Below are 27,983 nucleotides of genomic sequence, written 5' to 3' on the forward strand. Positions count from 1 at the left end.
ATGGGTGTGCACTGGAAGAGCTTTGAATGTGAAATTAAGGATCTCGCCCTAAATCTTGTACTCCTGGCACCTACTATTTCAGATGGTGAGCCCCATTCATGAAATAATGTACATCTTTGCTAGGAACATGGATCTAACAGGCACTTTCTGAGATGGAGCCGGTTCATGGTGGCAACTAATACCTTCTTTCCAACCCTATGGCTAAGATTCTGGGCTGCCACAAATGCAATTTGGTGAACCATATCCAGGGGGGTTTTGGACTAGACCTGGTAGAGGAGCAGAGAGGAAGACTTAGGTCTGGCAGTTATACGAATGAAAAGTTTACAGACAGCTCTGAATTATTACTGATCTACAGCTTCCTTGCTGTGCGTTTGGTCCATTTTTAGATCCTGAGAATCAGCCAGCACTATCCCTGGTCTTTAATATGTTTCAGATCCAATGTCTCTCAGATGTCCAAGTTACGGCCATTCTGACACTCATTAGCACCTCCAACAAAGAAAGAAAATGGAAATCAAAACGGAGTGCAGCCTAAATCCAACAGTTCTAACGTGTCTTGATGGGTTTGGCAGAGAAGAAAGGTACAACTTGGGATTAAATAGTTTTAAAAGTTTTGCATGTGTTCAAAGGCTCTCACACTGAGAGAAGATCAAAATTAACCTTTAATATTTTATTCTACTTTCAAAGGCTTAATCTTTGTTGTTCTAAACTCGCTCTAACACCTCTCTTGTTTACTGCTTTTGCTAACAGCTAGTGTTCTTTGAGATTTAGAAATAGCCATTTCCCCACGCTGATTCCCACTTCCTACATCCAAGGCAGAATTGGCAGAGTGGGTTTCTGCTGCTATTGGTGTGTGGAGTCTAAGGATCTCTCTGTGGTAGGCTAGGGAGGGTGTGAAGCTTGGAGAGCAAGGGAAGGAGCCTAGTAATGTATCACAAAGCTCCTTCCTTCCTTCTTGGCAGGAGTTGTTGCTTAGAGCCAGCAGGTGCTTAATGCTGTTAAATTTATGAGTAGTGAAAGCTGTTGGATTTCTTAACATCTGGGTAACATAAATTATCAGATTTTTTTTTTTTTTTTTGGCCTGACATAGTTAGAAAGTGATTTTAAAATCCATGGAAAGCCGTTAAGTAACCTTTACTGGAATGTGTTTATTTCTGAACTTTTACCTCTGGGTCTGCAGGCGGTCCCTAGATGAGCTGACAGACCCTGGCCTGCCAGGAAGTGACCGAGTCAAGAAAAGTTAAGCCACAGCACTTTCCTCTTGAGATCCTTGGGTAGGACACACAGTACTTCTAATGTATTCATTTATAGTTTTTGTTTTGTATTTTTTTCTGGCTCGAAATTATCAGTAAGTTAAGTGCAGAACCAAAGTATCAATTTCTGAATGACTTCTATGGATTATTTTTCATCTTAAACCAGCTGTGGTATTGAAAGCCGCTTTTCGATTTCCCTTTCCTCCTCTTGCCTCTATTCCTTCGTTACAAAGAATGTTTGTAATCTGTCAAGAGAATTTAAAAAGTAAGGTAAGGTAAAATAGGAAAAAAGGAGTTGGCCTTTTCTTTACTGGAACAGGCTACGCACCTAACATTATCCATCCATGCAGTTGTTGCCTACCAGGACTGCTGACTACAAAGAGGAGTTTCTTAAACATTTAGCCGTTGTTGATTTTAAGAGGTAGTGTCCATAAAAAGCTCACACTAGCATTTCCAGGTTATGAAAAAGACCATTCAAGCTTGCAGTGTTTTGAGAGATTATTTTCCTATCCATATTTTACTTTCCAACAGCAATTGTGGTCGTATGTAACATGGGTTTAAAATATTGCTATTGTTCGTGTTCCATATATTGACTGTATAACTGAATTTACTGGATTTACTTTTTTAAGATTTAATTTATTTATTTGAAAGAAAGAGGGAGAGAGAGAGAGAGAGAGCGTGCACGTGCATGCAAGAGTGGGGGGAGGGGCAGAGGAAAAGGGAGAGAGAGAAGCAGACTCCCTGCCCCGAGCAGAGCCTGACACAGGGCTTGATCCTGGGACTTCATTCCAGGACCCTGAGATTAGGATGTGAGCCAAACAAAGTCAGATGCTTAACTGACTGAGCCACACAGGCGCCCCTGAATTTACTGGTTAAAAAACAAACAAACAAACAAACAAACAAACAAACAAACAAAAACACACCACACTAAATGTGGTAACATATTTTCTTTCCCATGATGCAATGGAAAGCATAATGTACTCATGAAAACTACTGAATGGAGACCCAGTCTCCACAGTTTTCTTACTCAGTTACAAAGAATGTTTGTAACATGGGCAAAATATGTCAAAATTCAGAGTCACTGTTTTTCTTCTGCAGAGTAAGATTTGCAATGAACACAGTGGACAACAGCCCAGAATCCCCCACATCTTTGCCCTACTGCTTAGCAGTAAAGCAGTTTGGGAAATTGCTGTAAGGTGAGGGGAGGATTTGGTTGCCTTAAGAGTTATCCTATCCCTTTTTGCTGGTGATTTTTTCAGCAAATGGGTATGTGACCTAATCCTTTTCAATGTGATAAAATAAAATCTTTTCTGGAGACTTCTGAGACAGTTGTTGCAGTTCTTAAGAGAAAGTCACCAGGAGCCTCTCTCCACTTGTATGTAAATCTAGAAGCATGTTGTTCCAGATGCTACCCTAGCCATCTGTGACCTTTGAAGGAAGACAGCCAGGAGACAGAGCTGAAGTTTAAAGGAGATTAAACCTGAGTGGATGATAGAGAAAAGATTTGAGAGCCTTAATCAAATCTCCCCTGGATCCTACACCTAATTTGTGGACCAGCAGTTATGTGAGCCAATACAATTGTGCATTGTTTATAGGACAGGTTATGTGGGTTTATATTACCTTTGGCTGAAAGGATCACAGCTGATATAGGAACAATTCCATCGACCCAACAGGATTATTTTGAGGGCTAAATGAAGAACCCATTTGGAATAACCTTGTGGATTTTATTACCAAGATGGCTCCCATCTTTCATTTGCAGCTCCTGCATCTCTTCCCAAAAGGCATTGGAATAAGAGGTTGAAATATTTTTTTTAAAAGGATTTTATTTATTTGACACAGAGAGACAGCGAGAGAGGGAACATAAGCAGGGGGAGTGGGAGAGGGAGAAGCAGGCTTCCCGGCGAGCAGGGAGCCCGATGCGGGGCTTGATCCCAGGACCCTGGGATCATGACCTGAGCCGAAGGCAGACGCTTAACGACTGAGCCACCCAGGAGCCCCAAGAGGTTGAAATATTTGAGAAAATAAGTGGAAGAACAGATTAAGTTCCACTCTTATAAGGATAAGAGTATTAAAATGTAAGTTATGGAGTTGTGAAATAAATTAATGTTTTCAGACTATTACTTATGTTATTTATATACTATATACTATTATATTAGTATATGTTACTAGTAATATACTACTATGTATATATCATAATATATATATATAGTCTTAGGACAGGAATCTATTTTATATATGTATATTATATATAACATGTGTGTGTGTGCGTGTGTATACATGTTTTAAAGCATTACAGATCACAATCAAACAAATCCAATAAAATAGATACACCTGGGCTATTATATATAATACTTTGTGGTTTCCAAGAAAGGATGCAATCTTTCCAAAAAATGTGTTTAAGTAATATTTTACCTTACTTTGAAACTTCAGTTCTTCCAGGTTTTTCATATCGACTATTCAGGAAAATATGCTCTTATAAAAAAAAATGTGTGTTTTTAGCACAATACTTGCTCAAAAGTGTATAGATGTTTGCTCTGAATTGTATTCATTTACAGGAATATTTTAGGATGTTTTCATCAGAGGAAAAAAAACCCAAGGCTTTTAGATAGGATCTATAATAATGCTTCACAACTGAAGACAGTTTTCTTGGGGTTTTTGCTCCTTCTAAAAAAGAAGAACAATAATGTGCCAGAGACCCCAAAGGGAAATGTATTGTTAATGGAAAAAATTGCCTTCATTCACTCTTTCTATTTAAGGGAGCTCTTGCCGCCAGGTTATAATGAAAACATAAGGGTCTAATACAAAACTGATCAGGGGGAAGGAGGCAGAAGAAAGGAACCCAGAAAATGCAGCATCCTGTCCAGATGTTAGCATTGGTGGGGTAGTTTTTGTGAAAGATAGCCAGCTAACTTTATCCTCCTCATCCTCTCTGAGATCCCTACTCCAGGATCAAATAAAAAACAAACCTTATTTTTCATGTTTTAAGATTTTTTACATAATTTAGTAAAGTTGTATTTACTAATAAGAAACTCTTAAGTATGAAACAAGTTATTTATGATGTTTGATCGAAGTGATATAAAGTTCTAGAAAAAGATAGAAACAATAACACCTAAAAATGGTTTTGTTCACACTGGAAAATCACCTAAAATTCTGTCCTTTTATTATCTCTTATTAAAATAAATGTTTTCTTGAATTGATGAAATTTAGTTAGGGATAAATCTTTAGAGTTTAAAAAAAAAGGCTCATGTGTGACTTAGGAAATGATGGCTTACTGGTCCATTTGGAATGGGGGACGAAGGGTTTTTTTTTGTTGTTGTTGTTGTTGTTGTTTTAGAGATTTTATTTATTTATTTGACAGAGAGAGACAGTCAGAGCAAGAACACAAGCTGGGGGAGGGGGAGAGGGAGAAGCAGGCTTCCTGCTGAGCAGGGAGCCCGATGAAGGGCTCCATCCCAGGACCCTGGGATCTTGACCTGAGCGGAAGACAGAGGCTTAATGACTGAGCTACCCAGGCACCCCAGGGAGGGGTTTTTAAAAGGAAGAAGCAATTTAATCTGAGAGAAATCCAGACAGACTTACTAGTTAAATAAAATAATGCTTAGTGACAGATACTGAAGGGACACACACCACAGAAGTGAATAATCTTTTGAACCACCAGTCTTCACCTTTTTCATAACCTTTGGGAATGCATTTTGGGGAAAGCAGTCATAAAAACTTCACAGAATTATAAATTCTTCCTATGGCAACTGCTTTGCATACTCTTTACCTCCAGGACCTTCTGGGAAGTCATAAAGCACGATGCGCAGGCTCACTCTTCCACATGTGGAAAGGAGATACGACTAGCAGAGTTATTGTTTATTCTCTGCTATGGATGGCTGGCTGGTATTCCTCCCTCAAACCTGGCAGTGTTTATACCGGCATTTTACTACCTAATTTGTGAGAGGGCTTTGTTAAACCTAAGTATTTGATTGAAATCCCACATAAAGTAATATTACTAAGTAATCCCAAATTTGTAATTTTACAAACAGATTAATGTAAATTTACCAAATCTTTAAACTGATCGTTTGGATTATAGCGTGGTAATGCATTCCATTTTGGTTTTAGAATTTTGTCTTCATTTGGATTCCCTCTGAAACAAACTCTGAGCCAAGGCTTGGAGTGCAAGTAATTGATTTGAGAACTGCTGGAAACATCAGCACATATGGGTGAGGAGCGATGCAGGAGAGGGAACACGTTCAATGAAGGGTGTGGTGGGAGACTGAGGATTATTTGGAGGGGAAGGTCTGGAAATCAAGGTAAAACGCTTGAAAATTATCTCGCCTGAGAGGTGCGGAATTATACACCTACTCCTCCCGATTCTTAGCTGAAAGCTGCATTTAGGGCTTGCTAACTCACCTGCACGTTCAGCCTGCTGCACAGGGGCAGAGAGGCAACAAGAAGTCTGCAGTGATAAAGTGGTAATTAACACAAGATTATCTAGAAATGATCGAACATTAACGAACATTAAGATTCTTTTCAAAATTATATTGCAAAACCCAAATAAATGAGCAAAGCACAGAAAATTAATAAATGCTACTAATATAAAAGCAGGATCACCAGTAGTAATAATGAGTTAACATGTATAGCCTATGTAATATGTAGATGAAGGGCTAAAGGATTTTTCTTTTCCTTATACTTTTCTGTATTTTGATATTTTAATAACTGAATTGCATATTATTTTTGTCACTTTGAATATTATGAAAATATATTATTTTTGTATATTGTTTACTACATTTATTACATTAGCTTTTTACAAAAAAAAATCTATAATATTGGTTCAATTTAGACCGTGAGAAAATTGGAAGAATTATCTAATGTTTTTGATTTACAAAAATATAAATAAATAAATAAGTTAATTAATTAATTAATTAAAATTTAAAAAAAAGTAAAACCCACAGGTCCGAATTCACTAAAGAATTGAATGAATAGAAGCTTCTTAAGGAATCAGTCTAGGTGAGACAAAAAATTTCTTTCTTTTGGAATCATTTATATATTTTGCTTTTAAAATTCTATAACAATCACCTCTACCATAAATCTGTGCTAAATTTCTTTTGTGCTAAAAATAAAGAAGAGAAAATATTAACCTGCAATTAAAAAATACACACAGCTCAACTGTAGAGAAAGATGATCTCAATCTGCTATCATTGTATTTCTGTGGTTTATGATATACTAAATTTCAAAAGAAAGGTAATAAGCGAAATACTTAAGCTGCCTAAAGTGTGAGAATATAGGCTCTGTAATACCATTCAGTAAGTTAATAAATGTGATAGTCACAAGGAATTTGAACAACTTAGCAATGTTTAACTTATATTTGGAAAATGCCTTTTTATTATTAATTTACTACTAATTTATAGACAAATACGAAAACTTATGAGAACAAGATTTTCCCCACTTCACGTTCCTAAACCTTAAATGCAAATCTTGCACAGTTCAAAATTAATATCAGTTTATATTATTACCACCAACTGTAAGTCTTTACTAGCCTCAACAAATAAGCAAACAAACTCTAAAGCTAACTTAGGTGATACACACATAATTTTATTTATTCTCTAAATCACTGCTACTAAAGCAAGGATAAATAAAATGTGTTCATTTTATTTTACATTTACAAAATAAATCATTAAGAATTACCCAAAAGCAAATGTGACAAAAGCAAAAATCAAAGCAGTATGGTACTGTTTTGACACAGAGATCAATGAAACAGGATAGAGAGCTCAGAAATAAATCCATGATCAATTATTTTCTGACAAAAGAGCCAAGAATATACAATAAGGAAAAGACTTTTTTTAAATAAATGATGTTGGGAAAACAGGACAGTCACATGCAAAAGAATAAAACTGAATTGTTATCTTAACACCATACACAAAAATTAACCCAAGATGAATTAAAGACTTGGAATATAAACCTGGAATGGAATGGAATATAAGACCTAAAACCTTAAAACTCTTAGAAGAAAATGTAGGTGGTAAGTAAGCTTCTTGAGATTGCTCTTGGTGATGATTTTTATATATATATGACACCAAAAGCAAAGGCAGCAAAAGCAAAAATAAACAAGTGGGACCACACCAAACTAAAAACTTCTGCACAGCAAAGGAAACTATCAACAAAATAAAAAGGCAATCTATCAAATGGGAGAAAATAGTTGTAAATCATATATTCGAGAAGGTGTTAATATCCAAAATAGATCAAGAATCCATACAACTCAGTAGAAAACAAATAATCGGATTAAAAATGGGCAGAGGATCTCAATAGACATTTTTCTAAATAAGACATACAGATGGCCAACAGGTACATTAAAAGATGCTCAACATCACTAATCATCAGGGAAACGCAAATCAAAACTACAACAAAATCACCTCACATCTGTTAGAATTGGCTATTAGCAAAAAGACAACACACAACAAGTGTTGGTGAGGATGTGAATGAGAAAGAACCCTTGTGCACTGTTGGTGGAAATGTAAATTAGGGCAGTCACGTTGGAAAACGGTATGGAGTTTCCTCAAAAAATGAAAAATAGAACTACCCATATGATCCAGCAATTCTAATACTAGGTATTTATCCAAAGAGAATGAAAACACTAATTCAAAAGATATGTGCACCCCTATGTACATTGCAGCATGATTTACAATAGTCGAGATGTGCAAACAACTTAAGTGTCTATCCCATAAATGGATGAATAGATAAGAAAACATAGTGTGTGTGTATGTGTGTGTGAATGTGTGTGAGTGAATATTATTCAGCCATAAACAAGAATGAAATCTTGCCATTTGTGACAACATGGATGAATCTTGAGGGTGTTATGGTAAGTGAAATAAGTCAGACAGAGAAAGACAAACACCATATGATCTTGCTTATGTTGCAAGGGTTGCATCTAGGGTAAAGGGCAAAGTTGGCCAAAAGGTACAAACTTCCAGTATAAAATAAAAGTCCTGGGGATGTAAGGTATGGCATGGTGACCATAGTTAGTGATACCATATTGAATATTTGAAAGTTGCTAAGAGAGTAAACCTTAAAGGGTCTCAAGAGAAGAAAAAAATGTAACTTTGTATGGCAATGGGTATTAACTTATTGTTGTGATTGGAGGTGTTTTGCAATATATAAAAGCATCGAATCATTATGTTGTACACCTGAAACTAATGTAATGTTGTATGTCAATTATACCTCAATTAAAAAAAAAAATACTAAGGAGAAGGAAAAAACCTCTACAAACATCCAGGCAAGAAAAAAGAGCTTATTTCTTAAACAGTGGTTCTTGGCACCAGCTGTGCATTAAAATCATTGGGTGAGGTATTAAAAAAACACCAGTGTTTGGGCTCTATCCTTAGAGATTCTGATTTAATTATTCTGGGATGGAGTCTAGGCATTTCCATTTGAAAAAAATCTCCCTCAGTGATTTGACTGTACAACCAGGGTTGAGAACTACAGCCCAAAGTGAGAAAAATCGTAGACTTCTCCAGAGAGCCAAAAAGCAGAAGGAAATGAAGACTGCCCTCCAAGCAGGGGAGGACAAGAATGATGTACTTAGTCAGGAGGTCATTTGTAGGAAAAATCAAGATTTTTCTACAAGGGAGCACTCAGAAAGGATTGCAGATCCGATCCATCCATTCTAGGGAAGTATCAGGATGAAGAGCTTGAAAGTGAGCATATTAGAATAAAGAGATCATAGGAAACAATGGGAACTACTTAAAATCTAGAATTGATGAAGACCTGGAGAATAGGTTCTGTATATATAAAGATCATCTAAAATACAATTACTATCATCTCTGAAATAAAATTTAAAATAAAGCCTACCTTTCAATTACCTTTTTACTAAGACTACTAGTTGCTACTCTGACATCTATTTTCCAATTTTCCCTAGTAAGAGGGTCCTCATTTTTTTTTTTTTCCTTCCCAGAAGAACGACATCTTTTAGGCTGTCTCACAACCAGGTGTGTTCATGTCATTCATTACATTTTGGTAAATGACATGCATGATGATACATTGTGTGTAAGTTCAGAAAGCATCTGTAAAGGTGGGAAGACACATCCTTTGAGATCTCCACTCTCTTCTTGAGGGAATGGTTAAAGATATGTCAACAGAGTCCCAAATAAACATGTCGGACCATGAAGTGGAAGCTTCATGCTAAAGATGGCAGAGATGAAAAATTTGAGTTTTGCAGGCTTTAGTGTTACCATACCAGTCCCATGCTGGCTACTGGCAGACTTCCTTTCCATGAGAGAGGAAAGAACTCCTCCCTCCCTCCCTCCACCCTTCCTCCCTCCCTCCACCCTTCCTCCCTCCCTCCCTTCCTTCCTTCCTCCCTCCCTCCCTCCCTCCCTCCCTCCCTCCCTCCCTCCCTCCCTCCCTTCCTTCCTTCCTTCCTTCCTTCCTTCCTTCCTTCCTCTCTCTCTCCCTTTCTTTCTTTCTTTCTTTCTTTCTGGTTTATTTGTTTGATTTTTGTTTGATATAACCAAACCTCACCCTAAGAAACACTGCTCCATTGTTTTTCTGTCACTCCTTGTCTGGAATTTTAAATGAAAAACTATCTTGAGAAGAATGACCAGACGATGGACTCTGAAAAACAAACTGAGGGTTCTAGAGGGGAAGGGGGTGGAAGGATGGGTTAGCCTGGTGATGAGTATTGAGGAGGGCACGTTCTGCATGGAGCACTGGGTGTTATGCACAAACAATGAATCATGGAACACTACATCAAAAACGAATGATGTAATGTATGGTGATTAACATAACAATAAAAATTAAAAAAAAATTAAAAAAGAGAAGAATGACCAGAATAGAAGATTTCACAGGGTCAAGACTTGGAGACACTACAAAAATTATCTTTTACAAAGTGAATCTAATTTTTATGGCATGGGAATATTATTCTTCTTTAAAAAGGTTGCTGGTCAGAGATCATTTTTATGATTTATCTATGTAAATATCGTGTTTTATACTCTTTGCTTTAATTTTCACTGTGCCAATTATATTAGGACTTCTTTTTTTTTTTAAAGATTTTATTTATTTATTCATGAGAGACAGAAAGAGAGAGAGAGAGAGAGAGAGAGAGAAGCAGGCTCCCAAGGAGCAGGAAGCCCGATGTGGGACTCGATCCCAGGACCCTGGGATCATGACCTGAGCCGAAGGCAGACGCCTAACCATCTGAGCCACCCAGGCGCCCAGGACTTCTTTTTTTTTCAAAACTCCTTGGCCGTCTAATACCAATAGTGAGAATGAAAATTTTCCACAGTGAGATAACCATCAACATCAAAAGATTTTGGACTTATAAACACTTCATCAAACACATTTTGAAAATTGTCAGGTTTTAAAATCCAATATATGAAGACAGTTTTTGAATTTGAAATAATTACACAGTCAAATGTGTATTTACTCTTGCCAATAAAGTTTAAAAGCATGACCATTCTTGTCACAAAATAGGTTGTTGTCATTGATCTTTAGTCCTTCATCTCCTAAATAATAAGAATATGCCCATAAATCTTGTCTTTCATCTTTTTTGTAATGAACTTTTCATCCAATAGGAATGTTCTCTCAAAAGAACTGAATAATCCAGGTGTGTGTGACTCCTGTCCTCTATTAGTATTAGTAAAATCAGTTGTGTCTTCTAGATAATAAATCTTACTTCGTTTTCAATCTGAATTAAATGAAATTGCCAAAGTCATCTCCAGCTTTAAATACCAGCTGGTGTTACTAGTCAACAGTGTCCTCTACAGGACCCAGAGCCTCCTGATTTGGAACCATTCGGTAGTCTTTTGTGGCCAGCACCATTATGGTTATAGGACTGATCAAGAACAGGCTTGCCCACTGCTCTCTGCCCCAGTACATCTGGTAATATTTATGTGACCGGTCTAACAATGTTTTGTTTTGTTTTTTGGCTCTTTGTTACCCAGTGCTTTTTCTATTAGCTCTGTAATCTCCATCTTGGGGGGATTTTCCATGGAGTATAGACATGGAGGAAGGCAATCCCTAGCAACTGCCTTCTCTCTCTGTGTATAGTCTTTCTTCTGCCTATTACATGCTTCTCAAGGTGCTCTCTTAGGTGGTGCTAGCATGTAAGTCATTCTCCATGGGTGGAGCCATGCAACCCCCCACAAAGGATGGGCCCAGAACACGGTGGAGCAAGCACAAGATGGTCTACTCCCCATCAGTTCCTTCTTCTCATCTCCTGTAGCAGCTAGGACCCTGGCTCTACTCTAATGCTTTAAAATTACATGCATTTCTTCCTGTATCACTTATTTTTTTTTATCCCTTCTCTAAGCATTCATAATACAATTTGAAACTATGAAGGATTCCTAGAGATCATCTGATCTAGAGGTCTTTAAAGGGCAGAGCCATGGGAGCTGTTGCAGGGGCCAGTGGAGGGTGAGGAGAGAGGCTGAGCCTCCAGGTCCACTGCCTCCATGGTACCGCATTTCTAACTCACTTTTGCTCTGGCCTCTCTTTTAAGATTTTTAGTGGAACAAAATGCTCCTTGGCCAACAGAAAAGCCCACAAACCTCTAACTTGATCCATTTCATTGTCACAAAGGGAATTGTGAGTGAAGTGGCATTTTTCCAAGTTCATATAACCCAATTGTGGCATGATTAAGGCTAGAACTGTTTGGTTGAGTAATATTTTTACTGTATCATTTGGGCCTTTCTAAATAATGTATATACACTTTAACTTAGCACCCACTGTGATTTAATCTAAAGGAAGAAAAAAAACCATAATGAGAATATGAGGTAGACTATGATGTTTTGGTGAGAAGAAGCGTTTTGAGAGTACTGGGGTCCTTTGAACTAGGCCCACTATGTCTATGAACAGTTCTTCTTTGATTATGTCAAGATGCTAATAAAGTATGCTGATTTTTCTATTTCTTAAAAAATAAAAAGGATAGGAATAGATAATGAAATACCAAACAAGTATATTTTTGACACTTATCTGCCCAAATGAATTTACCAAATTTTAGACTTGATTAAATCAAAGAATTCAGATACAGGGAGACTGATTTTTTTAAAGATTTTATTTATTTATTTGACAGAGAGACACACAGTGAGAGAGGGAACACAAGCAGGGGGAGTGGGAGGGGGAGAAGCAGGCTCCTGACTGAGCAGGGAGCCCTATGTGGGGCTCGATCCCAGGACCCCAGGATCATGACCCGAGCCGAAGGCAGATGCTTGACTGAGCCACCCAGGTGCCCCAGGCAGATTGATTTTGAATCAATACCTAAAATGTGTGTGTGTCTGTTTTAAGAGCAAATTACAATTTCTAAGTTAATTTATCACATTGAAATCCTGAAGCCTGATTTTCCCCACCATGTGACAGTATCCATCCATGCTTTCTAATGGTGACTCAGAGCCATCTTGGATAAGCTTCTAGTCAGATATTGAATTAGCCAACAAAAGAACAGAGTTTTACTGAATTTGTAATATTTCAGAAGAAAAGTGGGAAAAGAAGAGAAAGGAGATTGGCACAGTTGGTTCCAAATTGAGTTATGAAAATTGGTAAAATTTTCAAATAAATAACCTGAAATATCACTGTGGACTTACACTAAGCAAATTAGTAGTATTCTGTGGTATGGATGTGCTACAGTTGGTCTAACCATCATTAAAAACCATCTGCACAGTTCCCAGTGTGAGGATGTTGCAAATAAAACTGCTAGAAACATCCATGTACAGGTTTCTGTGTGAAAATGTTTGTTTCTCTGGGATAAAAGTCCAAGAGTGCAGTCGCTAGTTGTATCCTAAGGCCATTTGTAGTTTTGAAGAAAAATTGCCAAACTGTTTTTTAGAGGGACTACCATTCCACCAGTTATGTATGAGTGATCTAGTTTCTCTGCCCAGCATTTGGTGTTACCACAATTTTTTATTTGAGCCATTCCAATTAGGTGTATACTGATCCTTATGTTACAATTTGTCTTTTTATTCTCTTAGCAGGGTGTATAGCAGAGCAAAAGTTTGTAAATTTGACAAATTCCAAATTATCATTTTTTCTTTGTATTAAGGTTGTGTTTTGGTATGAAGTGTAAATACTCTGCCCAGTCCAAGGCACCAAAGAGTTTTTCCCATTATTTTCCTAAAAGTATATTTTAATGTTTTATATTTAAGTTTATAACCTATTTTGAGTTTTTTATAGCATGTAAGTTTTAGGCTGAGGTTCTTTTCCCTCCCTCCCTCCCTTCCTTCCTCCCTCCCTTCCTTCTTCCCTTTCTTTCTTTCTTGCTTGCTGGCTTTGCTGTCTTTGTCTGGCTTTGGTATCAGGTAATATTAGCTTCATAATGTGACTTAAGAAGTATTCCCTCTTATTTTATGTAAGTGATTGTATAAAATTGTTATTAATTCTTCTTTGAATTGTTCTAAAAAATCTTCAGCGAAACCATGTGAACCTGTAATTTCTTTTCTATGAGGGATTTTTAATCACAAATTCAACTTCTTTAGTAGTTTTAGAACTATTCTGGTTGTCTCTTTCATCTTGACTGAGTTTTGATAATGTATCATTTTTAAGAAATTGGCCCATTTCTTTAAAGCTGTCCAATTTTTGACCATACATTTGTTTGTGGTATTCTCTCTGCAGGATTTGTTATGATATCCCCTGTTCTATCGCTGGCACTGGGGATTCAAGTCTTCTTTCTTTTTATCAGTTTATTGATAAAGTTTTATCAAGTTATTTTTATCAGTTCCTAGAGGTTTATCAGATTTTTGAAAAACAAACTTTTTGTTTTATCATTGTTTTCCTGTTTTATTTTCATGTATTTATGCTCTCATTTTTATAATTTCTGTTCTTATGCTTGCTTTACTCTTCCTTTTCTTGTTTCTTGAGGTAGGAACTTGAACTATTGATTTGAGATCTTTTTTTTTATTTTTATTTTTTTTATTTTTTATTCTTATGTTAATCCCCATACATTACATCATTAGTTTTAGATGAAGTGTTCCATGATTCATTGTTTGTGCACAACACCCAGTACTCCATGCAGAATGTGCCCTCCTCAATACCCACCACCAGGCTAACCCATCCTCCGACCCCCCCTCCCCTCTAGAACCCTGTTTGTTTTTCAGAGTCCATCATCTCTCATGGTTTGTCTACCCCTCCGATTTCCCCCACTTCATTCTTCCCCTCCTGCTACCTTCTTCTTCTTCTTCTTTTTTTTTTTCTTAACATATATTGCATTATTTGTTTCAGAGGTACAGATCTGAAATTCAACAGTCTTGCACAATTCACAGCGCTTACCAGAGCACATACCCTCCCCAGTGTCTATCACTCAGTCACCCCATCCCTCCCACCCCACCCCCCACTCCAACAACCCTTAGTTTGATTCCTGCGATTAAGAATTCCTCATATCAGTGAGATCATATGATACATGTCTTTCTCTTTTTGGCTTATTTCACTCAACATAATACCCTCCAGTTCCATCCACGTTGTTGCAAATGGCAAGATAAGATCTTTTTTTTATAAAGATTTACTTATTTATTTTAAGGAGAGAGAGAGTACATGCACAAGCAGGAAGGTCAGAGAGAGGGAGAGAGAAACTAAAACAGACTCTGCACTGAGCATGGAGCCCAACGTGGCTCAGCCCACAACCCTGAGATCATGACCTGAGCCAAAACCAAGAGTCGGTTGCTCAGCTGACTGAGCCACTCAGGTGCCCCTGAGATCTTTCTTCCTTTTTAATGAAAGCACTTAATGTTTTCCTCTCAGCACTGTAACTGCATCCCGCAGATTTCAATATATTTTAATTTTCCTGTAGTTATATGTATTTTAAGCCTTTCTTAGAGACTCAATCTTTGACCCATGTATTACTTAGTAATGTGCTATTTAGTTTCAGTGTATTAGAAGAATTTCCTACTATCTGCCTACTATTGATTCTGATTTGATTCCACTATGGTTAAGGATATCTTCTATATGACTTTAATTTCTTTAATTAAGATTTATTTGATGACCCAGGGTATGGTCTGTATTGGTTGACTATTCCATGGATACTTGAAAAGAACATGTATTCTGGTTTTGTCAGATCATTTGTTTCATAAATGTGCATTTGCCTCTGTTGACTGATGGTGTTGTTCAGTTCTTCTGTCCTTGATAATTTTTGACTAGTATTTCTACCAATTGCTAAAAATAAGATTTTGAGGTTCCAACTATAACTTTGGATTTATCTATTTCTCCTTTCAGTTCTCTCAATTTTTGCATCATGTAACTTGAAGATCTGTTGCATCTGATGCATACACATTTAGGACCACCATTAACTTCTTGGTGCATTGATTCTTTTATGAATATGCAATGTTCCCATTTGTCTGTATTAGTTTTCTTTGCTCTGAAATCTACCTTGTCTGATATTAATATAGCCACTCCTGCCATTTCTTAAAATTAATATTTGCATGATATTTCTTTTTCTATTCTTTTGCTTTCAATCTACTTATGTTGTTAGGTTTGGAGTGAGTTTCTTTTACACAGCAAATAGGACACATTTTTTTGTTTTTACTTTTTAATCCATAACAATGCCTGTCTTTTAACTGGTGTATTTATATCATACATATTTAAAGTAATTATTGATATTATAGAGGTAAAGTCTGTTCTTTTAGACTTTTTTCTGCCTGTTCTCTCTGCTTCTTGTTCCTTCATTTCTTTTTTCTTGCCTTCTTCTATCTTGATTTTTTGTAGGATTTTATTTTTATTTAATAATAATGACTTGGGCATATCTCTTTGTAAAGAGAGAGCAAGTGGGGGAGGGGCAGAGGGAGAGAGAGTCTTAAGCAGGCCCCACACCCAGTGCAGAACTCAACACAGGGCTTGATCTCACAACCCTGAGATCATGACCTGAGCTGAAATCAAAAGTCAGACACTTAATTGAGAGAGGCACTGAGGCACCCCTCTTTGTAGAGCTTTCTTACCATAGTTGCTTGCTTTAGATATCACAATATGCATATATAATTTAGACTACTAGTGTCAGAGTTTTACCACTTTGAAGAAACTGTAGAAAACTTACTTTCATTGATGATACTTTGTCCTTGCCACTTTTTATATATTATCATACTAAGTATTTCCTCCACATACATTGAGCATCCCATGGCATTATAATTTTTGTTTTGAACAAAAACTAGGTTTTAAGAAACTCATGAGGTGAAGACTAGGCTATTATGTTCACCTCTATTTTTACCCATGCTGTTGTTCTTCTGTCTTTTCTGAAGGCTTCAGGCTTCTGTTATTACCTTCTTTATGTTTTGAGAGCTTCCTCTAGCTATTCATTAAAAATTGATCTGCTGGTGACAAATTCCATTTGTTTCCTTTCATCTGAGAATGTCTTCAGTTCCCTGCATTTCTGAAGGAGTTTCACTAGACATTGGATTCTGGGTTGACAATTCTTTTCTTTCACCACTTAAAAGATATTTTGATACCTCATTTTGGCTTCTGAAGTTTCAGATGAGAAATCCACTGTTATTTGAACTGATGTTTCCATATAAGCAATGTGCCATTTCTATCCGGCTGTTTTTGAATGTTTTCTTTGGTTTTAGTTTTTAATTTAATTAGTTAAGGTTTAATTATGTTGAATCTTTGTATGGCTTTTTTTATGTACTTATTTGGGGGTGAACTCAGCTTCTTGAATCTGTAGGATTATGTCTTTCACTAAATTTAGGAAGTTTTAGCCACTGTATCTTTAAATACATTTCAGCACTCAATCTTTGTACCCTCGTCTGGGGACTCTGATGATACAATATTAGTTCTTTTTTAATTGTCCCAGGATTCCTTGAGACTCTCTTCCTTTCATTGTTATTTTCATTCATTTTTTTAGTCTATTTTCTTTCTGTTGTTTAGATTGAACCAACTGCTGGTTTGTTCTCAATGTTACTGACTCTACCCATTGTCATCTCCACTCAAACCTTGAGCCCATCCAGGATTTTATTACAGTTATTCTATTTTCCAGTCATATAGTTTCAGTTTTGTTCATCTTTGTAATGTCTGTTACTTAGGTAAGAGTTTCTAATTTTTTTTCATTTTTTTAAGAGAATTTTAAATTATTTGTTGAGTATCTATATGATAGCTGCTTTAAAATACTGTCAGATAATTCCAACGACTGATTCATGTCTTGCCTTTTCTTATTCAAGTTGTGTTTTTCATGGTTCTTAGTATAATGAGGGATTTTTTTTTTTGCATATATCCTGGACATTTTGTATATAATATTAGGAGATTCTTCATCTTATTTAAATCTTTTTCAGTCATCAGTATCTCTACGTAGGTTTAACATGTAAGTCCTGGATTATTTTATGAGCTGTAGTTCTGATGACAATTTAGTTTTGAGGTACTTTGCCAAGTTATTCTGGTCAGTTTTATTCTTATGGTTCTGCTGAGATTTTTTTTTTTTTTTTAAGAGAGAAAGAGCGTGAGTGGAGATGGGGAGAGGGAGAGAGAGATAATCTTAGGCAGGCTCCATGTTCAGCACGGAGCCTGATGTGGGGCTTGATCTCTCATGGCCCTGAGATCATGACTTGAGCTGAGGTCATGACTTGAGCCGAAATCAAGAGTCAGAGACTTAAACGACTGAGCCACCCAGGTGCCCCATCTGCTGAGATTTTTGACTGATCTTAGCAAATATCACCTGCCCTTCCCAGTGACATTGGGTTAGGTTCAGGAAACACTCAGCCTTAGTCATTGTTGTCATAGCAGATTGAGTCCCCCCTGCCCTGGGGACAGGGCAAGCACTCTGCTGATGCTGATGCTGTGGCCCAAAAAGCCCACTACTGCCCAGTGTGTGGTGCAAAATCACAGATGCTTTTGCCAAGAGCCTACAGGGCAGATTAAGGATGAGTTCCTGGACAGGCCCTGCTGACACTGGTGTTGGACAGCAGTGGACCTCCTTGTTAGGTCTCTACTGGGCTGTCCCTTTCCCAGTACATGGCCAGAAAGGTCAGGCTTTAATTGTTTTCTTGTTTTCTATGCTTTTTTGCAGTTCCAACTTGTAGGGCTCTCCTCAATCCACAGTACCATATTTCGGGGGCAAAAAGAAAATCTAGGAACTCAATTTGGTGTCTTTTCTTAAGTCCTGAGATCCCTAGCCAGTCCACTTTCTTCTTATCTTTTAGAGTCCTATTAGGATCGCATGCTGAATTATTTCTAGAGTATGTGGTTGCATTTGGAAGAGAGGAACAGGGGAAAATGAGTCTGGAACATCCTATCCCATCACACATTTTCAAAATATTTTATTGATCATTGTTCATGTCTAATAGCAAACGGGTTTGACAAAACACTTAAAATTGTCTATTCCTGAACGTGGATCTCTATGTAGTAAATTTAAACTGTTAACTTGCTATGTAGAAATGTTTATTATTATAATACTAGTTATCAGTGAATTTTTTGTCTTTCTCCCAATTCATTCCATACTGTCATTGTGAATTCATTTACTCCTATTTCCTTAATATCCATGAGAAGAACACATGGATTTCTACCTTTGAGCCATGTTCAGAGTTTCCTACCAATCACACTGCTTCTTGAATCCCTTTTCCATGACTTTCTTTTCCACACCTTCATTTACTGGTGGAGTACTAAATACAAAAGTGTTGTCATTATCTCAGGAGTTTTTATTTTAATACAAGTTAGGATATGTTCATCCAAAATAATAACTGTGGTATTTCAGTGACCTGAAAAACAATTGGGAAAATTTTGAAAGATAAACCAAATCACAGATAAAAAGCACTCCATAAATGTTAATTGTTATTAAGGCAAAATGACAGGATTCAACTTTACTTTTGCTTTTTTATTCAATTTTTGAGTTATCAGAGCCATAGGAACCATTACAGACTATTATGCCAAATATTAAAAATAATCTTTCAAAGTCCTCCACCATTGTCAGGTTTCCCTTATAGTATCAGAGGGGTTTCTATATTAAATAATAGTGAATGATTTCAGATAAGATGTTCTTGCAACAGTTAATCATAAAAAGTACTTTTTTACTACATGATGCATTGGTCATTTAGAAAAAGAAAATTCTTGACTAATATGTCATTATGAAACTTTTATCTGCTTACTATTGACTACAAATATTACTAATATCCCAAACCTTTTTGTTTTAATTTTAAGAAACTCAATTTCCAATAGCGGTGTCTTGTCACATTCATATATCAACCACTCTAACCTTTACATCAAGCTGTATTATATTTTATTATACTAACTTATCTGTGCCACAACATTTGTTGGCTAAATGGATCCTAATAGGTAAATAATCTTAGCTTCATTTTATTATAGATTTGATTATTGAAATATTCAAGGAAAATAATATCCCGAATTGTCAATAATTTTTGTTTATATTTACATCCAAGTTTTGTTTTCCCCAATATGTGTGAGAAGATGACTTTATTTTGATCTTCATTGTGTTCTAGCCAACAGGAACTTGTGAATTGAAAAAAAAAATGGTCAGACAAATTGAAGACAGAGGAAATGACTACCAGCTTCTTAGAATAAGTGGAAGTTAATAATTTGAGTTGTTTGATCCCTAAGGTGAGAGATGTATATGTTCTCTACCATGGAGAACACTGGGCATGCCACCATTGCAAGTTCATTTATTCCTTAAGTTAATCAATCAGTAGATACTTTGGAGTGCTGCTCCACATCAGGGAACATGAAATGATTTGGTGAATAAAATAAACACAGTTCTCACTCTCAGGGAGTTTGAAATTTCATGTAAGAAAGCAGTAACAGACAATGAAATGAGCAAATAAATGTGTAACTGTAGATTTTGATAAGTATAAATGATGGAAACTGGTAAAGGAGAGTGACAGGAAATATAGGACTGGTACAGGGGAGTGGAGAAAGGTGGTTGAGTTTAAGTGGGCACTCTCCACGACATTACATTTCAGCAGAAACCAGAAAGATGAGAATGAGCAAGGCCCATTTGCTATCACAAAGTCCTCCAGTTTACCTACAAGTATGACCCCTAGAGATAAGTATTTAGTGACATTTTTGCCCATGAACATGGATGACTTTTGATGTAAAATAATCTATATTATTTATTCACATTGTGGGATGGTAGTTAACATGGTAAAAGAATCAGTTTGCCAAGACCTGTCTCTATTCAGACTCATCATAGTTTGTAGAATGGTTTAGTGATCAACATGTATTCCATAAAATAGATGTGAAACTCATTATCTTAAATTACTCCATTAAACAATCCTTTCTATGTCTCAAGATACATATAATTTCATAAAGTGCAGGGCAGAACCTTAGAACATGAAAGTCTCCCCTCACCTCCCCTATTTGAGTAAAGTTGAAAAGAAGCAACTTGAGGTCTTTCCCTGGGCAAGGGCTTAAACTATCCCATAAAGAGTATTTTAAAGGACCCTTTTGCTTAGTCACTTCTGTCATCCTTTCTTTCCTTAACTGTTGCAGGGGAGGAGTAAGATGAGAAAAATCATGGAGAGCACAGGAAACTATATTGATAAAATTCTTCTGTCTGTTTTTAAATCATCACTTTTTAAAATCAGTCTTAATTGGAAGAAGAAAACATGATTTTTTTTTCTTTTTGCTTTATTTCCACAAATGCCTAATACAGTACTCCCTAACAACACAGCAAGTGATCTGCAAATGACATTATTTTATGATCTTCACAAGTGATGCCTCTAAGCTTTACCGTTCTATCTTCAAAATCTCTAAAGTCCTTTAGGATCCAAATTGTAGCTACTATTATACACTTATTATATGGCAGTTACTGATGTGCACATGCTATTTTATTTAACAATAATCATAACAATAACCCTCTACTAAAGATAGTGCTCTTCTCAATCTACCAACAAGGAAACAGTTTCAGAAATATTAAGCAACTCAGCTAGTGATGGGCAAACTGAATTCAAACCCAAGACTCTTTTCTTCACCACCTTGCACACAATCACGTTCTATGGGTTGCATCCACACCATGACTGGGAAATAGATTTTATTGTTTAGAATAGTTTTAGATTTCAAAAAAAAAATCTGCAGAGATTGTACAGAGAGTTCCTGTAGACCCCCTCTCCCCTGCACCATTTCCCGTATCATTACATTCATGTGGTCTGTTTGTTACAACTGATGAACCAATATTGATATATTATTATTAACTATAGTCCATAGATTACATTGGGATTTATTCTTTGTGTTGTACAATTTTGTAGGTTTTGACAATGCATAATGTCATGTATCCACCATTACAGTATCATGCAGGATAGTTTCATGGCTCTAAAAATTCTGTGATCCGCCTATTCATTTCTGCCTTCCTCCCTCTGAGTCCCTGACAAAGACCTATCTTTTCCTTGTCTCCATGGTTTTGCCTTTTCCAAAATGTCATGCAGGTGGCATCATGCACTATTCAGCCTTTTCAGACTAGGTTCTTTCACTTGGCAGTATGCAAGCAATTTTCCTCTATGTCTTTCTCTGTCTTGATGGCTCATTTCCTTTCATTGCAGAATAATATTTCAGTGTACGAATGTGCCACAGTTTGTTATAGCCACCAGCCTGTTGAAAGATTGAGAGCCATCTTGGTGGCTTCCAATTTTTGGCAATTAGGAATAAAGTTTCTATGAACATTCATGTGTAGGTTTTGTGTTGGACCTAAGTTTTCAACTCATTTTGGTAATTACCTAATAACGCAATGCTGAATTATATGTTAAGACAGTGTTTAGCTTTGGGGCACCTGGGTGGCTCAGTCGTTAAGCGTCTGCCTTCGGCTTAGGTCATGATCCCAAGGGCCTGGGATCCAGCCTCACTTGTGTTCCCTCTCTAGCTGTCTCTCTCTCTCTCTGTGTCAAAAAAAAAAAAAAAAAATCTTAATTAAAAAAAAACAGTGTTTAACTTTGTAAGAAACAGCCAGACAGTCCTCAAAGTTTCTATACCATTTTTTTTCTTTTCAGCAATGAATAAGTGTTCCTATTATTCCGCATCTTTGGTAGCAGTTTTTTATTATCAGTGTTTTGGACTTTAGCAGTTCTGATAGATATGTAGTAGTATGTCATCATTTGAATTTACAAATCCTGAACGACATATAATATTGAGCATCTTTTCATATGCTTATCTGAAGTATATCTTCTTTGGTAAGACATCTGCTCAAATCTTTTGCTCATTTTGTAATTGGATCGTCTGTTTCACTGTTGGTAAGTTTTAAGAACTCTATATATTTTGGATACAAGTCTTTTACCAAATATGTGTTTTGCAAATATTTCTCCCTTATGTTTTCTTTTTCTAACAATGATATTTGTAGAGCATAAGGTTTTTGTTTTAATGAAGTTCAAATTACCAACTTTTCTTTCATAGGTTCTGATTTTGGTATTGCATTTAAAATTGCATCAACAATTCCAAGGTCACTTAGATTTCGTCCTGTGACACCTTCTAGAAATTTTAGTATTGCATTTTACATTTAAGTGTATGATCCATTTTGATGTAACAATTACAAAGTGTTTTTGTCCAGTTGTTCCAGCACCATTTGTTGAAAAGATTATCTTTTCTCCTTTGAATTACCATTACTCCTTTATCAAAGATCTGTTGACTGCATTTGTGTGGGCTTATTCCTGGGCTTTCCACTTTGTTCCATTTATTTGTTTGTCTGTTTTTGTAGTTTGTTTGTTTTGTTTTGTTTGCATTTTTTTTTGTTTGTTTGATTACTATAACCTTACAGTGAGTTTTAAAGACAGGTAATGTCGGTCCTCTGATTTCATCTCCAGAATTGTGTTGGCTCTTCTGTTTTTTCTTTCCATATAAACTTTAAGATCATTTGTTCATACCTCCAAAATAACTAACTGGAATTTTTATTGGGATTGCATTGATTCTTTAGATCAAGTTGGGAGGAACTGATATCTTAATATTGGATCTTCTTATCTATGAACATAAAATACTTCTATAATTATTGAGATCTTCTTTGATTTTTTTCATCAGAATTTTGTGGTCATCCTCATATACATCTGGTATATATTTTGTTAAATTTATTTCAAAGTATTTAATTTTTCTGGTGTTAAAGTAAATAGTATTGTACCTTTAATTTCAAAGTCCCCAGCTGTTCATTGTTGGTATCCAGAAAATCTATTGACCGACTTTTTATACTAATGTTACATGATGCAAATCTTGCTAAAATTGCTTATTCATTTCAGTAAGGTTTTTTTTTTTCTTGAATCTTTGGCATTTTCTATATAGAAAATCATGTCATATGTAGACATAGACAGTTTTATATCTTTCTTCCCAATATGTATATTTTTATTTCATTTTCTTGTATTATTGTAGTAGCTAGAAATTCTCATGCAGTGTTGAGTAGGAGTGATGAGAGGCAACATCCTTGTCTTGTTCCTGATCTTAGGGAGAAAGTTTCTGGTTTCTAACCATTAAGTATGATATTATCTGTAAGTGTTTTTGTAGATTTTCTTTAACAAGTTGACAGTCCTGTGTATTCCTAGTTTACTGAAGATTTCATCATGTATGGATATCGGATTTTGTCAAATGCTCTTCCTGCATCTATTGATATGATCATGTGATTTTTTGCCCTTTAACTTATTGATGTGATGGATAATTTTCCTTGGGATGTATTTCAAAATGGTTACTTTTCCCCTCTTCTGCTGAAATTCCACAAAGTTTTGTTTGTTTGTTGTTTGTTTGTTTATCTTCACCATGAGAAATCTGATGGAATTCCTGGAAATAAGACTCAGACAGATTGCATTTTATGCTATCACATCCGTAATTTGTAGGTTCAAGGTTGAAAACACAATTAATTGATCCCTCAGTACCCTTTAATTTACTCTTCATTGGCTTACATTCCCTGGATTTTGTTAGCCTGACTCTGATTATTATGCAAGTTTGATCTGAGGTATTAACTGTCATTCTGTTTCTGATGCTTGGGAACTATTCCTCACACCTGATGGTAGTACTTGGAGGTATTGTTGGCCTGTCACCCATGACCATAATCAAATCTGGCAATGACCTAAGTCTACTGAACCTTTCAACCAAGACTATGAAGTTAAAGGGCCACAGTTATCTTCACAATTGATCCTTCCAGATTATGAATACTGAATTCACAGATAATAAAAAGACTTAAATATTTAATGGATGATAGAATATAAAATCAAAATTGTCATAGGCAAGAAAAACCATAAAAAATAAGATACAGTGTAATTGAGATATATATGAAATGCTGTGTTTTGTTTATTTTGGAGTTTTAAATTGCATCAAACATGGTTTAGGACAGACTTGTACAAAATTAAAAATTATTAGTTGGTTAGTAAACTCAATTTAATCCAGCCTATAACTACTGAAAAGCTATTTGGATAATAATAATACTGGAAGTAAAATGTACTGCCCAAAGAAGAAGACTGCCTCTGTGTCTGAAAAGAAATCTTTCCAGAAACACCAATAGTAATCTTCACGACTAGAAAGACTATCATAAGGAAGATAATATAGGCCTATTACCTATTGCTAGAGGGCACAACTTGGAAAAACTCAGAGATCTTAAGGAAGTATTTGGGACAATAAGAATTGGAGTGGATTCCTACCCCTGATGATTTTGAAGATGAGAACAGATACAGATTTCACACTTGTATTGGCTGTATAATTATGCTAGATAGCATCTAACATTTTGTTACCTCATAACAGTCTACAATTTTAATGATGCAACAAGATGGATGTCTTCACTGTCATTTGTCATCAAGAATTGTTTAAGGAGAAGCTATAACTCTCTGACCATAAGCTTTAAGGGGAAACTAAAGAAGCACAATATATACCCAGTACCTAGGTGTCAAGGACCTGAAAATTTGCTTTCAAATGTAAGATCTTATTTGTTTCTCACATGATCTTGTACAGTGTTATTATGTTATCCCATTTTACATCTAAATAAACTGAGACTTAGCAAGGCTGTGTTATGTGTCCAAAGTCTCCTATTTAGCAAGTTGAATAGCTGAGTCATCTGATTTTAAAGCCCATGAATTTATTAATCAGAACAACTGTTATTCCTCTTCCATTCTGACTATATTCTTAATGGTTGAGAGCATAAGGTAGTTCTTGTCTCCCACCAATTTGATCTGATCTTATAAACCTTTCCTAGATACAACAAAAATGTGACCACATAATTTTAGGGCAATACCAAAATTAAATTCAGAACGATTCTTGACCGGACACTTTCACTTTGGAATTGATACTCCTGGAACTAAAGTTTGGTTGGGCACTCTATGGATTCACTTAAGTTATTGTTCTAATTTAAATTATTACATTTATGAGCTTAAATTTTAGCTTGCTTGTTGGAATCTGTTATATGGACTGTAAAGTTAACTTTCTAATGCATCATGGTTCACAATTTGTAAAGAGAAAATATTTTGGTTATTTCACAATAGGTACATCTCTACACCCCAGATCAATCATTATGCCTGCTTTCTTCTGGGTACCTGGTGACATATTTGCATATTGAAGACACAGGGACATGGAACAGTTGGGCTATAATCTCAAGTTCTTGTTGCCAACTATCCTTAAACTTCTAGAGTAATTTGCAGTCAAATTTCTAACTTGTCCCTGCAGTTTTATTTCCGTCTATATTTTTGTTTCCAACTAAACATAAAGTATACTGAGGTACCAATGCTTGATGATTAAGGGTATGGAATCTACAGCCAGACTGCCTGGGTTCAGATCCTGCCTTTATGCTCTTAATCCTTCTGAGTCTAGGTCATCTTATCTGCAAAAGAGGGATAATAATACCTCCCTCAAAGGGTAAGTAAATTAGCACATAGTAGGGAGGTCCTTGCACTTGGTAATAGCCCAATAAATACTATATATTGTCTTTACTTGATTATTATTATTCAAAGTGAGATATGATTACATATGTCAGACCATGTGTTTTCTTTTCTTTGAAATAGAAATAGGTTTTCTTTTCTTCGCTTCTTCTCTTCTCACTTCCTTTCCTCTAATCCTTTGTTCCTTCCTTCTTCCTTTTCTTCTTTTTTTCTCCCTTTTTCCTTCTTCCCTTCCTCCTTTCTTGATTTTTTTTCATTTACAAATATTGAGTTTGTTGTGAATCCACTGATGAGACAAGTCCACACATATATCTCCACCATTTCCAACTTATCAGTCCAGCTGTTAACACTGTTACTCTTGGATTTTGTGAGATACTAGAAGATTTCAGGGGAAATAGAGAACATTTTCCTATTTACAATGTGCAGAAGCATGAGGCTCACCTCAGTAGAACTGATATGAGCTATTCCCAATTGTTAAGCCACAGCAACATCCATCTATTAAGAAGGCAACTATACTGGGATCAGGGGAGGGCCAGGATAAAACATGATCTGCACATCAGCATCTGTTTTCTAATTAGGATGACTCAGTGGCAATTTTCACCCAATAACTTAGTTAAATTTCATTCCTAAAGTATAAATATCCTCCGAAGGCACATGGGTGAAGTTAAATCAATAACTGCATTATTAGAAATTACTTCATAATTATATATTGATAAACAGAATAAGGTTATATGTTATCCATTTTCCATATCACTTCATACCTCAGACAACTTCATAGAAAATTGCATTCTTATGTTGTTTTCAATCAGCTTTATTTTGTATAAAACGCATTTCACCTCATTTTAAAACAATACAATTTCAGCATAGCACTCCTTGTTTTGTTTAGATTTTCAAACCATATAAACTCAAGATATCTGAATTAAATGTTCTCAGAGAATTTGATGTGAAAAAAATTTAAGGACTTATAAGAAAAACATTGCATTCTGTTCTGGTTTTAGGCCTAGCTAGAGAATACTGGGAGACTAAAATAGTTCAAGTCAACCTGCCTCCCATCTATCCCATAATCCATCAGCTTAGAATATTCTCTTTATCTACTGATCTCCCTTCTACTGGGGACTCTTCCTCCCATGTTCTATTTGTCATGTACTTATTTATGCTGACTGTATGCCCTAGAACATTCACAATCGTCTGATATAAAATATTGTGTCCTGGGTGGGGTGAGCTCTGAGTGGCTACGCTGGGTAGCTGGTCAGTGCTGGGGTCTGTTGTGGTCTGGTAGGCTGAATAGAGTCTTGACCAGGCAGAAGACTTCTAGGTGGTGGGGAGTGGGAGCCTCCATGTGCCAGAGATCATTCCAGGGCCAGAAAAACCTGGAGGAGAATGAGGCCAGCCATCTGGAGACCTCCATTTGGGCCCCAGGCTCCCTGTGCAGTCAGTTCCAGGGGAGGCTACCCCTTAAGAGCAGTCAGCTTCAGCTTCTTGGCAGGAGCCCCCTAGAAATGCTTGGAAGCCCCAGCGCCAGGGCCTCCAGGCTGTGACTCCCTCAGCTAAGAGCGCCTTAGGTGGCATGCCCCAGAGAATCCAGGAGTCCTGCTAAAGTGGAACCAAGTGGCTGGTGACAACCCAGGTGAGAACCAGGAGGAGGAGGAGAGGGGCACAGAAGGGCAATAGCCCCCATTTCACAGCCTGAGCCAGAAGAGCACTCACCTGTCTGGAGCTGCCCCTGCCCCTGCCCCCTCAACCCTGGACCCCTGGATGAAGGAGTATCACGGATTTCTGTCCAGACGGACCCATGTGCATACCCACTGCAACCTCCCTCCAAGAAGGAGACTGCCTTCCAGAGCCCCTACTCCCTGACAGAACCCCTCTGCTCCCCCAGTGAGTCTGACAATGACCTAGAGCCTGTGGGAGCTGGAATTCAGCATCTCTAGAAGCTGTTGCAAGAACTGGCTGAAGCCATTGTGATTGAAGAGAGCAAGGACATGACTGTTTCTTTCATTTGTGACTGAGGAGAGTG

At 36.5% G+C, this 27,983-nt stretch overlaps 1 pseudogene; it reads left to right on the forward strand.

Annotated features, from left to right (window-relative positions):
• LOC118027212 lies at window positions 1-27,975 on the forward strand (annotated as a pseudogene).
• The last annotated feature ends 8 nt before the right edge of the window (window positions 27,976-27,983 follow it).

Source organism: Mirounga leonina, unplaced genomic scaffold, assembly GCF_011800145.1.
Source record: "Mirounga leonina isolate KUSES-001 unplaced genomic scaffold, KU_Mleo_1.0 Mir_366, whole genome shotgun sequence".
Lineage (NCBI taxonomy): Eukaryota > Metazoa > Chordata > Mammalia > Carnivora > Phocidae > Mirounga > Mirounga leonina.